The sequence below is a fragment of the Bufo gargarizans genome, chromosome 7, assembly GCF_014858855.1.
Source record: "Bufo gargarizans isolate SCDJY-AF-19 chromosome 7, ASM1485885v1, whole genome shotgun sequence".
NCBI classification, from domain to species: domain Eukaryota; kingdom Metazoa; phylum Chordata; class Amphibia; order Anura; family Bufonidae; genus Bufo; species Bufo gargarizans.
Genome location: NC_058086.1, coordinates 44,675,704 through 44,694,008, shown reverse-complemented (window position 1 = coordinate 44,694,008; position 18,305 = coordinate 44,675,704). Strand labels below are relative to the sequence as shown.

At 45.9% G+C, this 18,305-nt stretch overlaps 1 protein-coding gene across 5 annotated transcripts in view; it reads right to left on the bottom strand.

Annotated features, from left to right (window-relative positions):
• Positions 1-18,305, bottom strand: part of JAK1 (Janus kinase 1) — a 124,344-nt gene that overhangs the window by 47,672 nt on the left and 58,367 nt on the right. For all 5 annotated transcript variants that reach the window (XM_044301933.1, XM_044301935.1, XM_044301934.1 and 2 more), the window contains one exon: positions 9,476-9,575. The gene's annotated coding sequence lies outside the window, so the exon portion shown is untranslated. The remainder of the gene's footprint in view (positions 1-9,475; positions 9,576-18,305) is intronic.

The window sequence follows — 18,305 nt, the reverse complement described above, 5'->3', positions numbered from 1 at the left end:
CGAAGGAACTGGCGCTGTCCTTCCCTTCACTGCACACCGGCCCAGGGAGCTCTGCAGAACAGTGAGTAAACAACTACTACCCCCATCAGCCCACCAACACTCACATATTGCCCCTGCGGCACGGTCACTGCACCCGCGTCCTCATTGGCAACGTATCCATCAGGGGCAGACTCCAGACCTGCACATGATGAGAGCAAGGGGTCAGTCATTCACCCACACAACTAGGTCAGGGAACAGACTGACATTTCCGCTCACTCGGAGGATGCAAGATGTTTAATTAACAGCAAGTGGTCTGTGGAGGATCCGCGCCAAATATACAACTTTCTCACAGGCAGCGGACAAAATGCCAGCGAAAAATAACTTCCAGCACGGAAACTATTCCGGCAGTGCTCTCTGCTCTGCCATGTTAACCCCTTAGTGACCCCCCATACGCCTTTTTACGGGGGTCTTAGGTTGGGCCACCGCTTTTTATTTACGGAGGCCCAGTCTAAGCGTTGCATGAGTCCCGGCAGGAGTGCCAATCCGGGCTGTTTAACACTTTACATACCGCAGGCAATGGTGCCCGCCGCATTTAAAGTGCTGACAGAGGGAGCGGACTCCCTCTGTCTCCCATCGGCACTTCACAAATTCGATTGCGGGGTGCCGATGTGTGTGAAGGCTGGCTGGGGTCTTGTTTAGGCCCCAGACCAGCCTTGAGTAATTTCCAGCAGGCTGCGCCAGAGTGCAATGCACTATAGGGATATTAAGGTCTATTAAGTGGTAAAAAAAAAAAAAGGAAAAACTATATAAATACGCTTTTCAATGAAAAATTCTCCCCCATATGTTTGGTATTGTCGCGTCCGTAACGACCCGGACTACATAAACATCACGTAAATTATCCCCTACGGTGAACACCGTAGAAAAAAAAAAAGACAGAATTGCTCATTTATTCTTAGTTGCCACCGAAAAAACTTAATAACAAGCGATCAAAAAGCGCTATATAGTCCAAAATGATACCAATAAAAAATACAAGTTGGCCCACAAAAATCAAGCCCTCACACAACTCCATAGAGAGGAAAATAAAAAAGTTATGGGTGTTGGGAAGCGGCAATGCAAAAACATTTTTTTCTTTTTTAAAAAAAGGGGGTTTATTGACAAAAAGTAGTAAAAAAAACTATATGTATTTGGTATCAATGTAATAGCAGTTACCCAGAGAATAAAGATATTATGTTATTTATACCCAAAAATTCACGCCATAAAATTTATAACGTAAAAATGCAGTGGCAGTTTTGCTGTTTTTCCCATCTCCCTCCCAGAAAGAGTTAATAAAAGTTAATCAGAAAGTTATATGTAGCCCAAAATGGTGCCATTAAAAACTACAACTTGTCCCACTAAAAAACAAACGCTCATAAAGCTATATAGACCGAAAAATAAAAAAGTTATAGCTCTTGGAATCCGACGATGGAAAAAAAAAAAGGAAGAAAAACTGTTGGTAAGGCCGTAAGGCCCAAAACAGGCTGGTCACTAAGGGGTTAAGGATCCAGGCACAAGTAAACATTTTCTGGTTACTCGGGGGTCACGCATCCCTCATCACATCGCACCAAGTTCCAGAGACCGCATACTGTGTCATGGCCGTGAGTCTTCAGTGACCTCTGCACGACAAGAAGTCGCCAAAGAGCCGAACTGACTGCGGAAAATAATGACGCATGAACGATAAGTGCTCTGATCCCTGGGGAAGGTTTTCACTGCAATTTTAAAGGGGCCTGTAGTATGTGCCACTAGTGTCCGAATGGTAGGGATCGGACCCCAGTCCACCACCCCGGCAGATCAGCAGCCGCAGAGGCAGCCATTACTGTCCACTCAATGACCGGCCACAGGAAAAGGCGGAATGGAGACATGAGACAAGGCGGCATTGTGCTTAGTCTTAGTGAACGCTGGGGGTTAGAATCAGACATATCCTACCAAGACAGCGTGAACCCCACTTACTGGTCAAATCCACTGAATTACCAGTACAATGATAGTTTTTTTTTTACTATTAACAACATTTATCACCTGTCCACAGAATAACTGAAAACGTACGACCACCAGAAGTCCGACCACAGGGACCCTCATCGACTCCCCAAGCCCACTGTGTGAATGGAGCTGTGGTGCATGTGTGACCAAGCTCCATTCGTGTCTATGGGACTGAAATGTACAGCTATCTCCATAAGTTCCATAGAAGCGAATGGAGAAGTGGTCACGCAACCCTTCAAAACAGAAAGGGCCACGATTTATCAAGATGGGGCCTGCGCTTCCGGAGGAGGCATGTCATTTTTAACACGGCACAGGCTTCGTCATAAATGACATGCCTCCTCCAGTAGTCCGTGCGCTCGGGGGTGCTATGTATTTCAAGCATTTTTTACTCCAGCTGGGGGCAACGGCCCATGTTCCATTTTCGGAAACTGTCGAGAATGGAGTAATAATGCTGGTTGAAACTATTAAAAAGCCACCAGGGATTTGTGACTTTTTAATACCAAAAAAAGTGTGTGGGGAATGATAAATTCCTTCCATGATGTCATGGAGTAACTTACTGGGATATTGTAGATTGTTAGCCCTCGCGGGCAGGACCCTCTCTCCTTCTCCCATACCATGTAGATTGTAAGCCTTGCGGGCAGGACCCTCTCTCCTTCTCCCATACCATGTAGATTGTAAGCCCTCGCGGCAGGGCCCTCTCTCCTTCTCCCATACCATGTAGATTGTAAGCCTTGCGGGCAGGACCCTCTCTCCTTCTCCCATACCATGTAGATTGTAAGCCTTGCGGGCAGGACCCTCTCTCCTTCTCCCATACCATGTAGATTGTAAGCCCTCGCGGGCAGGACCCTCTCTCCTTTTCCTATACTTTGTAGATTGTAAGCCATTGCGGGCAGGACCCGTCTCTCCTTCTCCCATACCATGTAGATTGTAAGCCCTCGCGGGCAGGACCCTATCTCCTTTTCCCATACCATGTAGATTGTAAGCCCTCACGGGCAGGGTCCTCTCTCCTTCTGTACCAGTCTGTAACTCGTCTTGTTCCCGATTAGTGCATTTGTCTGTATTACGTATGTGCACCGCTTATCATATGTACAGCGCTATGGAATGAATGGCGCTTTAATAATAAATAATATTGGGAATACTATGTCTCCCAGTGACCACCAGAAGCCGGCAGTGAGAGAGTCGGCAGTGTATGTGCGTTGCTCTCCATCACTGTCGATGGCACTTATAGAAAGCCCTTCAATGGGCCCTGGGCTGTCTATCTATACAAGGTACAGTATTCCCTGCAATGCCCCCCTAACTTCTCCATTTTGAATGACATGATCAGTGTTGACTGCAGCATTTAAAGCATTGATCAGAGGTTCCTGTGATCGCAGCCATTAGAGTGGGGGCTGTGTATTAAATCCATTGCGCCCTTCTGATTGCGAGGGCACACCTCAGATAAAGTCATGCACAGAACCAGTTTTACTTATGTATAGATATATTATTTATAATCTCTGTATGGAGACCACATTGGTAACCGCAGCTGATATCACACGACATACAGCGCGTCTTCACTTCTATAAATAATTGCATTTCATTATTCAGCTGTGGAAGTAAAGTAAGGTTACCAGATGTTCATACAAGTAGCGCCAGACGCCCCCCTTAGATGACGGCACAGATAAGGCATTTTACATTTATTTTTTCTGTCCACGGCTTTATATACGGCAGGGCCTATATCTCTGTTCATACAGGGCTCGCCACTTTACAAATAGAATGCCATTACATAGAAGAAAGAGGGAAACGCCCAAAAATAATGCAAATCTATAGGTTATTCAGAGCTGGGGGAAAATTTTAAGGGAAAACCTGTTAAAGGGAATTCATATTCTAGATTTTTTACTACATAAACCCAGATGCTGACACACATTCTTTTCTTTGTAATCTGCATTCATTTTCCCATCGTAGATATTTTTATATTCAAATTTCAGCACGATTATGGGGGGGGGGGGGGCTATTTTGCCTGGGCTGCTGTTAACATCATTCACAGATATACCATGTCTGGAAATTACTTCTATGGGAGAGCATTGTGGGCATGCTCGGTGACCTGTGCAGAGGTCAATGTGCAGAGAGGGGGAGTAAATAAACTGAGATCATCACCTACTGTGAATGGTAGATCCTGTGCTCAGTGTGAAAACTGCAAGATTTTAGGATTATTTTTCAAAATATTGATCATGACAAAAATAAAAAGTTAACTCTCCCATCATAACAGTTTGTTGCAATGTATCAAGGCAGGTAAGAGCTCGTTTATATCCCTGGTAACCTGTTCCGACAGGCTGTTCCGGTAGAGAATAGCTTGCCGGAGTTTACCGGATCCAGCATTGCAGGATTTTACCATTCATCACCGGATCCCCATTGACTATAAAGGGATTCAGCAGTGATCCAGCCGCTTTCTGCCATAAACACTGGGTGTCAGATGGACAAATACTGCTGCATGCGGCATTTTTAGTTCATCCGATAGCCGGCCAGAACATGCTACCGGAAAAGCCTGCCAGATTTAGAAACACAGCTACAAACGTACCCTAAAATGTATTCGCCGGTAAGGTAAACGCATTGCACCCGCACTGAATCCGGACCCACTCACTTCAATGGGGCTGTGCACATGAGCAATGTTTTTCATGCATCACTTGTGCGTTGCGTGAAAATCGCAGCATGCTCTATATTTTGCGTTTTTCAAGCAACGCAGGCCCCATAGAAGTGAATGGGGCTGCGTGAAAATCGTATTGCATCCGCAAGCAAGTGGGCATGCAATGTGATTTTCACGCATGGTTACTAAGGAGATGAGGGATGAGCGACCCGGGACCCCATTTACTTTATTATTTTCCATTATAACATGGTTATAATGGAAAATAATAGCATTCTTAATACAGATTGCAAAGTCAAATGTCAATTGAGGGGTTAAAAATAAAAATTAACTCCACTTGATCATGCAGTCGGGATCCTCTTTCTTCTTCTTTCAGGACATGCAAAAGGACCTTTGATTACATAATCGCGCTCACCACGTCATCAAAAGGTCCTTTTGCAGATCCTGAAAGAAGAAAGAAGACGATCAAGTGGATGAGGAGAGTTAACTTTTTATCTTTTTTTAACCCCTCAAGGCACATTTTAGTAAGCATTCTGTATTAAGAATGTTATTATTTTCAGTTATAAGGGAAAATAATACAGTGAATAGACTTTAAAGGGGTCCAGTGTTGCTCATCCCGATCATCTCCTAGCAACCATGCGTGAAAATCACACCGCATCCACACTTTCTTGCGGATGCTTGCGATTTTCACGCAGTCCTATTCATTTCTATGGGGCCTGTGTTGCGTAAAAAAAAGCAGAATATAAAGCATGCTGCGATTTTCCTGCAACGCACAAGTGATGAGTAAAATCAACGCTCATGGGCACAGCCCCATAGAAATAAAATGGGTCCGGATTCAGTGCGGGTGCAACGCGTTCACCTCACGCATTGCACCCGTGCGAAATACTCGCCCGTGTGAAAGGGGCCCAACAGTTTTTCAGCCTCATGATGCAAACAAGAATAATCCCATTCACCGACAGCAAGCAGAGATCTTGAAAATAGGGAAGGATTTAATCACAAAGTATATAAAAAGGTTGCAGAACCAGTTTATATTTTATAGAGTCTAAGCTTCACTGACATAACAACCCTGTAAAGTCCCATTCAGTAGAATGTGAACATTGAAATAGTCAGTCCCTTGTAGGAGCCATAACTTAGGTTTCGGTGCAGCGACGGACACTGCTGGTTTCCCGTTTCATGTCTTTTTTCACCTCTACACAATACGGCACGTTATACACGACTGGAGCATTTAAAAATGGAGAAACATTTTAAGGATATGTCCACACAGCAAATGTTTACGCCGTCATATCTACAGCAGAAATCTGAGTCTGACCCTTACACTTCTGCTACCGATTTGCAGCAGATTTATCCCGATTCAATGGGGCTAGTTCACATGTGGCAACCTACCTCAGTAAGAACTGTAATTTCAATTCCTTTTCTGCATCGTGGATTTCAAATTGACAGCGGAAAAATCTGCGAATGTGTAACTACCTGCCTACTTGACGTATTTCATGGTTATTTTGTAGTGGAATGTACCGGGCACTCACAACTAATCTAAATTCCCAACTGATTTGCAAAATAAAAAGGCATAACTGCACAGTTTTTGCACATCGGCAGCTACGAGTGCCCTCACCTAAAGAGATTTCAATGGTCATCAGAACCATAGACACAATGATTGCCCGTGCATGTAGCGTGCGTGCCGTGCGGCACAGGTGCATGGTAAAACTGCATGGACGCTGCTTTAGACTATAAAACTCACAGGTTATAAGACTGCTCTAGAGACATGACATGCAAACCTCAAAATGGACATTCCTCAGATTGCTAAATGTTTCTGGCAGAGAAAAAGCAGAAAGACTGGACGGACGGCACAAAAAGCATCTCCAGGAGGCACGCGGTTTTGAGAAGTCAAGGGCATCTCCTCTACTTCCCAACCTATCAGCACGGAGGTCGGTGTTGGAGTAGGGGGTGTAAAGGTGTATTCGTGGACGGTTTTTCTGGTCCCCATGGCACGCATGAGCAGGATGAAATCAGTACGCCATCCCTACTGCCATAGAAACAAGATCTTCAGGAGCCAGACCTTTCCAGAAGCCAATTTATTTTTTTTAGTTCCTGGGAAATAACAAATCAATAGAAGATTTCTAGGCATGGGAGCAAACCGACCCCCGTAAGAAGGCACGCATCTTGGTCCTAACATCTCTGACCTCTTCTCACTTAATTATACCCCCTTGAAATCCTCCTTATTCGAGGCTGTAGATAAACTCAACAAGTCTGCCCCGACACTCTCGTGGTTTGGCAGGAAAAACATCCTCTCTTCACTTGTCATTCCCCGTCTCGCTTACCTTCAACAGGTCCTACCAATCCCTATACCTAAGTCCTACTACGTAGCCCTCAGACAAAAATTTAGTGCTTTCATATGGAATGGTCGTAGACCTAGACTTTCTTATTCGTTTTTGTCCCGTTCTAGAGTTACAGGTGGAATTGGCTTGCCAGACCCTGAACTTTATGGGAGGGCCATATCGATGACTAGAGTCATTGATTGGCTGAGGAACTCGAAGAACAAGTCTTGGGTTGCCCTAGAACAAGACATTATAGGCACGCCAGCCCGTGCTGTCTGCTTAGGCTTTGACTCTCCCCCCTCCATTAATCTGCAGTCGTACCCTATAATCAAAGCCACCATCGAAACTTGGAAATGGTGGAACCAATCTCACTGTTCAATCCCCTTTCCTTCCCCCCTGATCACAATTGGTGACATTCTAGGTTTGGCCTCTTCTGGACCTCGCAACACCTTCTCGAACTCAGTTAGATCCTCAATAGTCGCCGGGTTCACAATCCACATCAGATGCTATTGAATCGTTGCTTAAACCCCAACCCCGTGACCTTACTCTTGTCCCACTTATTAAGACATTCATTCGGAGGAATAATGCAAAGGGTGAGCTACTACGGCCTCTTACCTGGTTTGAAGCCTTAATAACAAATCCAAACCCTCCAAAAAAAACAATCTCACTCATATACAACAAATTGAGGTCTCCTCCCCTAATTTCCAAACCGGCTTTCATTCGATATTGGGAGAAAGATACGGGCTTGGATCTACCTTTTCAATCCCTCCCTTTGTTATTCGAAACCTCTCACAAATTGTCCAGGTGTGTTAGAGTCCAGGAAAATGGCTACAAGATATTGTCACAATGGTACATTACACCCGTTAAGTCCGCACGTTTCACCAGACCCCCCTCTAATATATGCTGGAGATGTCAGGAGGATGTAGGCACCTTCTTTCATATATGGTGGTTATGTCCTCCCATTAACAAATGGTGGAAAGAGATCTTTCAGGAATGCAACCGAATTTGCTCCTCCGTTGTGCCCATTTCCCCATATGGAGCTTTACTTTCCTTTTTTGACAATGAGGCCTCTCCGGCTCCATCGTACCTCTTTAGGCAGCTCCTAATGTCGGCCCGCTTATTGATTCCCAAATTATGGCTGCAAACAACTGTGCCCACATTGGAACAGTGGAAGCTCAAGGTTGATCAAATCCATCGATTTGAAGAATTAGCCTCTTGGGAATCTAGATCGCACTTGACATTCATGAAAAGATGGGCCCTTTGGACGAATCATAGGTTCCCCCCCTCCTCTTCAAACCCTAATTCCATTAGGCTAAGTGTAAGATCCAGCCACCTACAAGTCCTGTCTTATGTGGGGTCAGGGCCTAGGACCTAAAACTAGGTTTTGCCCCCTCATTGAGCTCTGGAGTGCCTGCCCACCTACCTTGAGACCTGAATTTCTCCTTTCTGCTAAGTATAGCTGGAATTATATTGATCAATTAGGCTGTGCTTCTAGCTTCCTGTACGGTAACTGTACTTTGTCCAATCCCTGTGCAGTCTGTATTTTCAATGCTCTGTATGTGCTCGGTACCGTGTTACACCATTGTTGGTGTTGTTCACATTGTATTTTCTCAATTTGAAAATAAAGCATTTAAAAAAAAAAAAAAAAAAAGAAGAAATAGAAGGCACGCATCCAACCTACACCTGTCAGGGTGTTGTAAGGCTCTGTCCACACCTGCATTGGAGGCTCCAGTCTATCTGCCCCCTCAGGAACAAGAACATGAGGTGGAGTAACCCATGACTACAGGAGCTTGTTTCTAACCAGAGAGCTGTGTACACAAAACGGCAGAAATCGTTTCACTAAATATTTCCAAAGTTGCTTCATTTTTCAGATGCACCAGATCAAAAAGGCCGGTAAATGTCGACATGAGATCATGTGCGGATCTCAGTCCAATCAAAGTCACAACTAAAACAGCTTTATCGAACTATTTGCAAGGTCCCTAGGATTTCTTGTTAAGTGGAGGAAGATTATTAAATTTAATACATTTTGATCTGATTTTCGCACTATTTCCTATAGATCTAGACAGGACAATCCCCTTTCAGGACGCAGTCGCCCCAGAGACGAGCTGTTGACACACAGGGAGGTACTGGCCGACAGCCGTGCATTTCAACGGGTGATCAGATAATAATTTTAGCATTGTGATTTAGCAATGCAAAAAAAAGTGGTGGGCAGTGCTGTGCCGCAGGTATCCCTGTCCACATAACACATGCAGTGACAAAGGACAGGAGCCACGTAATCAGAGAAATATGGACACGTGTCGGGAGCTATTGCAATTAACCAGAACCGTTCAACAAGCGACAAACACAAATTAATCCAGTTCCAGGGCCTCATTCACACTTGCCGGAGCTTCTGTCCTCCCCATGGTCAGAAAGTAATGGAATATTCTAGTAACGGGTCATAACTTTATAAGATAGGAAGACACCTTGAATTTATTCAAAGAGACGTCTGTTAATACCCAAATTCGTTTACATTTTTGTCAATAAAAATCAGGCTATGGACATCGGATTTACTCACAGAAACATCTCTTCTGTTTAATGCATACGGCCAATGCTGCAAAACTGATTACATCCCATGTGGTTTCCACGTGAGCGTCCATCCAGCACATCAGCTCTGCCTGCAAAATATCAATAAAAGAAATATAAATCTTTCAGAAATTCAGAATGTCACAGTGTCAAAAATAGCAAGAAACATGAGAAACGTTTAACAATATCCATGGTTTCATATTTGGAACGGATCTGCCACCTGTGAACAGGACCTCACAACACTTCGTGTTCCCTCTTACGCGGACTGTGGGTTATCGAGTAGAGGGGGCAGAAAGGTAGCTGGTAAATAATGGGGGGGCTTTCACCCCTCAGTCATTTGACAACCTGACATCTGGAGCTCTACCGTACCGTCATCCCATGCAGGGCAGCGAATGGGACAAGTAGATTTTTTTCTACCCGGTTCTTAAATAAGCAGCAACAAAAGGTATCAGCCGCTCAGCTTCCTGCAGCTACTAATTATTAAATGATTTTAAACAGATTTTAATTGATCAGCTTCCTCGAGAGTACAGCCGCACGTGGTCGCAAAAGGCAGTTGGATTTGGTGTGAAAATGCTGCAGTTTTCAGCTTTTGCATGCATTGCCGCTACTTTAAGTGCAGCACATCGGGAGCATTTACAATTGTGTGGCCTCCTGCACACGGACGTGTGCGCCCTGTGGCCGTGCAGACCGTGGGGCAGCCGCAGCGGATTGCGGACCCATTCACTTTAATGGGTCCACGATCCGGCCGTTCTGCAAAAAGATAGAACATGTCCTATCTTTTTGCGGAATGGAAGTACGGTACGAAACCCCACGGAAGCACTTTGTAGTGCTTCCGTAGGGTTCCATTCCGCATCTCCGGATACCCGCAAATGCGGTCTGCAATACGACAACGGGACACCTATGGTCGTGTGCAGGAGGCCTAAGGGGGATGTCTCACTTCAGCAAAATGGCATTTATCATGTAGAAAAAGTTAATACAAGCCACTTACTAATGTATTGTGATTGCCCATATTGCCTTCTTTGCTGGCTTCATTCTTTTTTCCATCACATTATACACTGCTCATATCCAGGGGTTACGACCACCTTGTAATCCAGCAGCGGTGGACGTAGGAAAAGGCGTCGACCTCTCTGGTCCCCAGAACTGCAGGAGTGTCGCTTTTGTCACTGCTGCTGGATTGCAGGGTAGTGGTAACCCCTGGATATGAGCAGTGAATACTCTGATTGAAAAATGAATCCAGCCAGCAAAGGAGGCAATATGGAGAATCACAATACATTAGTAAGTGCCTTGTATTAACTCTGTCTACATGATAAATGACATTTGCTGGAATGAGAAAACCCCTTTAAAAAGGGCTCATTCACACCCCAGAATTTGGGCAGGAAATCCATCTTGCATGGTTTTCATACCAATCGATAGAGTCCAGGATGATTTCTGCACAAATTACCAAACCTTGTCAAGAAGGAACATGTACTCTTACACGGTGACATACACTACTCGCAAAAAGTCAGGGATATTTGACTTGAGGGTGAAATTTAAGGATGAACCTAAAATGCCCTCTAACCTTTACAAGTGAACTTAAAGGGAACCTGTCACCAGGATTTTGTGCATAGAGCTGGGGACATGGGCTGCTAGATGGCCGCTAGCACATCTGCAATACCCAGTCCCCATAGCTCACTGTGCTTTTGATCCATATGCAAATGAACCAGATAGGAGTCCTGTGTCCGGAGAGGAGTCCAATTTTCTGAGTGCAGCACCGCCCTGCATCCTCCGAATCTCCTCCTTGCTGGCTGACGTCACAGAGCTGGAGTGCCGAAATCTCGCGATGCAAGAGCTAACCAAGGGCTCTTTCACACTTGCGTTCTTGTCTTCCGGCATAGAGTTCCGTCGTCGGGGCTCAATGCCGGAAGAATCCTGATCAGTTTTATCCAAATGCATTCTGAATGGAGTGAAATCCGTTCAGGATGCATCAGGATGTCTTCAGTTCCGGAACGGAACGTTTTTTGGCCGGAGAAAATACTGCAGCATGCTGCGCTTTTTGCTCCGGCCAAAAATCCTGAACACTTGCCACAAGGCCGGATCCGGAATGAATGCCCATTGAAAAGGCATTGATCCGGACTTAAGCTAAACGTCGTTTCGGCGCATTGCCAGATGCGACGTTTAGCTTTTTCTCAATGGTTACCATGGCTGCTGGGACGCTAAAGTCCAGTTTGCCATGGTAAAGTGTAGCGGGGAGCAGCATACTTACCATCCGTGCGGCTCCCGGGGCGCTCCAGAGTGACGTCAGGGCGCCCCAAGCGCATGGATCACGTGATCGCATGGCACGTCATCCATGCGCATGGGGCGCTCTGACGTCACTCTGGAGCGCCCCGGGAGCCGCGCAGACTGTAAGTATACTGTTCCCCCGCTCCTACTATGGCAACCAGGACTTTAATAGCGTTCTGGGTGCCATAGTAACACTGAAAGCATTTTGAAGACGGATCCGACTTCAAATGCTTTCAGTACACTTGCGTTTTTCCGGATCCGGCGTGTAATTCCGGCAAGTGGAGTACACGCCGGATCCGGACAAAGCAAGTGTGTCTGTATCATGTTCATTCACTGTGCGGGCATCAGCACAGGGAACGAACTGCGCATCGCGAGATTTCGGCGTTCCAGCTCTGTGACGTCAGCCAGCAAGGAGGATATTCGGAGGACGCAGGGTGGTGCTGCGCTCAGAAAATTGGACTCCTCTCCGGACACAGGACTCATATCAGGTCCATTTGCATATGGATCAAAACGGGTTTCTTACACAATAAAAGCACACAGAGCTATGGGGACTGGGTATTGCAGATGTGCTAGCGGCCATCTAGCAACCCGTGTCCCCAGATCTATGCACAAAATCCTAGTGACAGGTTCCCTTTAATGTGACCATCTTTAAACTTTCGAATGCACATGTCCAATGTTTCAGGACTTTTTGCACAACTTGCTGTTCTCTAACAAGGAGTTTAATGGCAAAATTCACAACAGGTGTTTGATCCATGAATCGCCCAATAAATTTCCTGGTTCAATTAGAATTGGAATTTAAACAGTCCTCCTCATCATGCTGTTCACATTTTGACATCATGAGACCAAGACGACACCTTACAATTGATCAACAGTACCTCGCCATTGTGAGGCTTCAAGCAGGATTTTCTCAGACAGAAGTGGCCACTGAGCTTAGAGTGTCACAGAGTGTCATCAGCAGGTTGTATCAGAGATACAGAGACTGGAAGAGTCACAGAAAGGCAGAGAAGCTTCATTGTGAACAATTCCCTGCGGAACCGGATGATGAATGCCACACAACTCCAGACACATTTAAGGGAGGCGAGAGGCACCATTTGAAACCGTTTACATCAAGGTTACCTGACCGCACCACCAGGCTCAGGCGTCATCGTTTTGTATGGGCCAGGGAGCATCTATGCTGGACGAGGGACCAGTGGGCCTCAGTGCTGTTCACTGGTGAAAGTCGATTGACGCTGAGCAGAATTGATGGCCGCCAACGATGTTGGAGACGTCAAAGAGGGCGCTATGCATCAGTCACTGCTGTCACCAGACGAGCCTTTGATGGTGATGGTCTTAGTGTGGGCAGGTGGGTCTAGTCAGTACAGAACTGCCTGACACTTTGTGAATGGTCCAGCGACAAGCCCAACACCGATCCAGTCATTGTGCCTCTGCAGGAACAACACAGGCCTAATGTCATCTTCATGGAGGACAATGCTCCAGCTCATCATTTGAAAACGACTGCTGGAGACTGGGGACCTCAAATGGAGCGGCCCGCACTTTCTCTAGACCTGAATCCCATAGAAAACCTATGGGATCAGCCGAGTCGCCGTGTAGAGGCTGATAACTCTGTACCCCATGTGAAGTATTTTACAACAGAAAGCGCCAAAGGACACTGCAAGACACAGGGTAAAAAGGGCTTAAATACCACACAAAAAATACTAAAAGGCAGCAATTCAATATAAAACGTGTCCGATATTCCGCCAGGCAATGTACACTACATCGTGCTGCAGTTATCACACTCTGACTGTGGCATATTATAGTGCGATTGGCAGATTTTCTGCACTTTGAAATTGCAGGTGCAGGAAACCTTACACGTCCAAGTTCATTGTATCCACAGAAATCACTACAAGCGGTAATTATGTACCTAAAGTGAGACAATCACGATGCGTTATTTGTCCGGGCCACCATGAGCCTGAGATGTTGTCCCATCACCCATTACATCTCAGGCAATTTAACACTTCGCTCTGCCTTGTACACTAGAAAACACTGAAAAGAGTAGGGCAACGTCATCTGCAATTTGTATAATCAAATTCACACTGAAAACCGTCACCAGCCGAGTCCATACGGCACAGATTTGCATAGATAAGGGATTTGCTTAGTGTACCAGGGGCATAAACTGTAATAAAGTCCCATATAAATGTTATAAAGGACAGCTGCTTCCATCATTGCCTCAATCATTACATAGACGTTCAGCCGCTTCTATCTGTCTGAACCAATCAAATCATCTGAACAGAATTAAAGGGGCTCTCCGCTTTGAACAATCCCTTACTATTATAGGGGTCCCCTGACTATAGGCTGACCGTAGGTTGTCCTGCTGTCTAGACCCCCTGAGATCAGCTTTAATCTGTGCGAAAAAACTGCAGCAAATGCTCAAGCCCCCTGCAGCGCCACCAGAGGGGGAAAGAAGTATTACAATGGTGCTATTAAAAATAAAGGGGCATTCCGCAGGACAGAGGATAACTAATAGATTAGGGGAGTCCGACTGCTATGAACCCCATCGATTACAAGAAAAGGGACCACACAGCCTGCGGGGGTCCATGAAATGAATGCACCAGCAGGCTCAGCATGCACACCTAACGGGACTGCAGAAAACGGCTGGGCGCTTGTACTCCAAGAGTCTGGACAAGCACCATGCATACTCAGCTTGACGCTCTATTCATGTGAGGGGGATCCTATAGGATACAGAGTCCTTTGTCTCGTGACTGTCAGACTCCGACCTGGAAAGGGAATAAACTACTACAACTGGAGTACCCCTTTAATAAATAGGCATGCCTAGCCTTCCTGAGGGAGCCAGAGCCTCTTTGCAGTCACTTTCCACCCTAAAGTGAAGAAGTTAAAATCCCCCTTAACTGAATGGTGACCGTCCTCTACTCTATTAAAGGGGTTTTCCGAGGCCAATAATAATAATAATAAAAAATAAAAATAAAAAAGTGGCAGGAGGTTGGACATAGTGTTAAAAAAAAAAGAAAAACACCTCTCCTTCTCAGAGTGTCCCAGTTCCCGCACCCGTCCTCGCCAAACCAGAAATGTGACATGCTGTCTACATGCACGTTACTCCTGCCGGGCACTCAATGGCCTCAGTGACGACATGAGCATTGATGCCATGTGAGTGCAGCGGTCAAGGGCATGTAGATGGCACTTCAAGCTGCCATTCTGGACAGTATCTGAGGCACGGGTATCGGGACACCGACAGAGCTCTAAAGTGAGGCACAATCTTCTTAAAGGGCATCTGTCAGCAGATTTGTCCCTATGACACTGGCTGACATGTTCAATGTGCACTTAGCCGCTGAATTCATCTGTGTTGGTCCCATGTTCATATATGTCCACATTGCTGAGAAAAATGGATGTTTTACTATATGCAAATTAGCCTCTAGGAGCAACAGGGGCGTTGCCGTTACACCTAGAGGCTCTGTTCTCTCTGCAACTGCCGTTCCCCCTGCAGCAGGAGCAGGCAAAGTAAACATCAACACGCCTGCCCAGTCCTGTCAAAGTGGAGAGGGTGTGGTAGTTTCAGAGAGAGCAGAGCCTCTAGGTGTAATGGTAACGCCCCCGTTGCTCCCAAAGGCTCATTAGCACATATTAAAACTAAATTTTTCTCGGCAATGCGGACACATATGAACATGGGACCAACACAGATGCCTTCAGCTGCCAAGCACACATGTAACAGGTCAGCCGGTGTCATAGCTACAAATCTGCTGACAGATGCCCTTTAAGGCACATGATCTAATGGGCGCAAGAATGCAAATCGCCCTATGAACAAGCAACATGTTCACACAAGCTTCATTTTTAAAAGGGTTTTCACCACCAGAGAAGGTGATGACGCTGCCATCGTCCTTACAGCCTGCCCTGAACCCGAAATCAGGCTGAATCAGTCGTATTCTCCTCTGCGATGTTGAGGCTGCAAATAAAATATAACTATCATGCAGTTAAAAAAAATAGTCACCGATGTACATAATATCACGCTGCCAGAAAGCGGCATCATATCTTACTATGTGCCACCCGCTCCGCACAACCTCCGACTGCGAAGTTATCCAGATTCTTAAAAATCATGGTCCATCCTTAGGGTAGATCAAAGAGGGTCTGACTCTTGGCACCCCAATCAGTTGTTTGAAGGGGCAGTGGAGCTCCTGCCCTTTTAGTAGCGGCTGTGCATAAAATATTGGTATAGGACAGGACTAAGACGTCAACCACAGCCCCTGCTAAAAGTAAAGCATTATGTAGTACAGAGCAATATAAATAAGGAAGGGGACACATCAGCGCCGTGGACGCTTTACCATGTGATCGCTAGGGGGTGTTGTGAGATGGACCCAACAATCGGTTCTAATGTGCCCTAAGGATAGATCATCTAGATAACTGATCCCATTCTGTCTGACAGAAGCCACCACTAGAGGGAGCTACCTCCATACTGTTTGTACACTGGCCTCAATACCGACATAGCAGGGCAGTTTCACTTTGCACTGAGAGGCCTCATCCTCTTTGAAAAAGTACATCAGTTTGCCTCCGTTACGTCTCCATTCCGCTCTGGAGGCCGCCTGCAGCGTTTTGGTGTCCGCTTGACGAAACTGAGCCAAACAGATCCGTCCTGACACACAATGTAAGTCAATGGGGACGGATCCGTTTTCTCTGTCACAATCTGGCACAATAGACAACGGATCTGTATCCCATTGACTTTCAATTGAGTTCATGACGAATCCGTCTTGGCTATGTTACAGATAATATAAACGGATCCGTTCATGACGGATGCATGCAGTTGTATTATTGTAACGGATCCGTTTTTGCAGATCCATGACGGATCTGCCCACAACAAGAGTGTGAAAGTAGCAAAGATGCACCAGATTTATGAGACTTCTTTATGCTGGATGATACATTTTGGGCATCTTTAGACGGTCTAGTCTACGTTTTATTAGTTGGCTCACTGTGCGCTAAAATCATATGACAAAATTCTTGTACAAATGTGGCACGTGGTGTCAATCTGAGGTCGGGACCCTTTCACACAGAACCATGCCCCATTTCCAGTAAATCTGCACCAGTATGTGCAGAGCTCCCCCTAGCAGTGAGTGCAGGCAGCTAAAAAGTTATCATTTAAAGGGGGTGTCCATGAATAAAATAAAAATTGACAGCAAAGAATATACCAAAATTATAATACCTATATAATACACATACACACTTCCTATCAGTATACAGAGCACCATGCACACAGCCCATCACCATTAATAAGCCTTCATTAGGGAATTGCTGACTTTGCAGTTGCCTGGCACACAGGTTCGGTGTCTCGTCGGTGCAGGGAGGTGCTGTCCGTTCTATTACTGGTTTCTTCTTTAGGGGAAGTTGCCCTTCTCGCCGTATAAAGTAGACGGACGGCCCCGTGGTTTTACCCGATGTGAGTCATGTCAGTGTTCTGCAATATGTGACTCTCCAGTTGTAATGAAACTACAGCTCTCAGCATGTCCTTAACATGCAGGCTGCAGACCACTGTCCTAAACCTCCATCTATAAAAGGGAAACTCCATAAGAGAATAACTTTAGTGGGTCCTCAAGATGGGACCAGCACCCATCACTCTACACCCCCTAACCCTGTGCCCTCTACTGCCTTAACTCACCACTCCTCGCCCCCCTCATCCACCTACTATGTCCACCTTACCCACAACTTAGGTAACGGCCTCAGTGGGATTACCGGTCCTACAATCACCCACTCACCTAATACCCAGCTTCCTGTGCCCACTCACCACTATACCTGCTGGCTTCCTCTGCCGCCCAGTCTTCCCTCATGCTCTACCCTCTACGCCCTTCCTGTGTCCCTTAAATATCGCCCTCTATGCTACTACGTATCCCATCATCCCGTCCTAAATTGGTCCTATTCCTGACATCAGTCATGTCCACAGTCACTACACCTCCCATCGTATAATACCCTACCTGTAGTCATTTTCAACTACTCCTCTCATTGTCCACAGACTTACCCACTCTACAGTATCACTCCAAGCCCACTACTGTCCTCAATGTCCACCAACCGACTCACTATTCCTCTCCTCTACCAACTGACCCACTACTCCTATCAAGATCCATCAACTGCTTTACTACTGCACTCAATGTCCACCAACAGACTTACTAATCCTCTGAACATCTACCAACCGGTTACCTGCTCCTCTCAACATCCACCAACAGATTCACTACTCCTCTCAACATCCACCAACTGATTCAACACTCAATGTCCATTGATTGACTCACTCCTCCCCTCGGTCTCTCCATGCTGTCCACTTTCCCTCACCTGACAACTCAGCAGCGGCTATTCCACTACTCCCCTCAGTATCCAGCGGCTATTCCACTACTCCCCTCAGTCTCCACTGACTATTAGGCTAGGGCAGTGATGGCGAACCTTTTACAGACCGAGTGCCCAAACGTCAACGCAAAACCAACTTATTTATTGCAAAGCGCCAACACAGCAATTTAACCCGAATACCAGTACAGTATATTTTTATGTACTTTATAATTTAGCTATAATAGCTCCCTGCGCTGATGAATGTCAGGAGA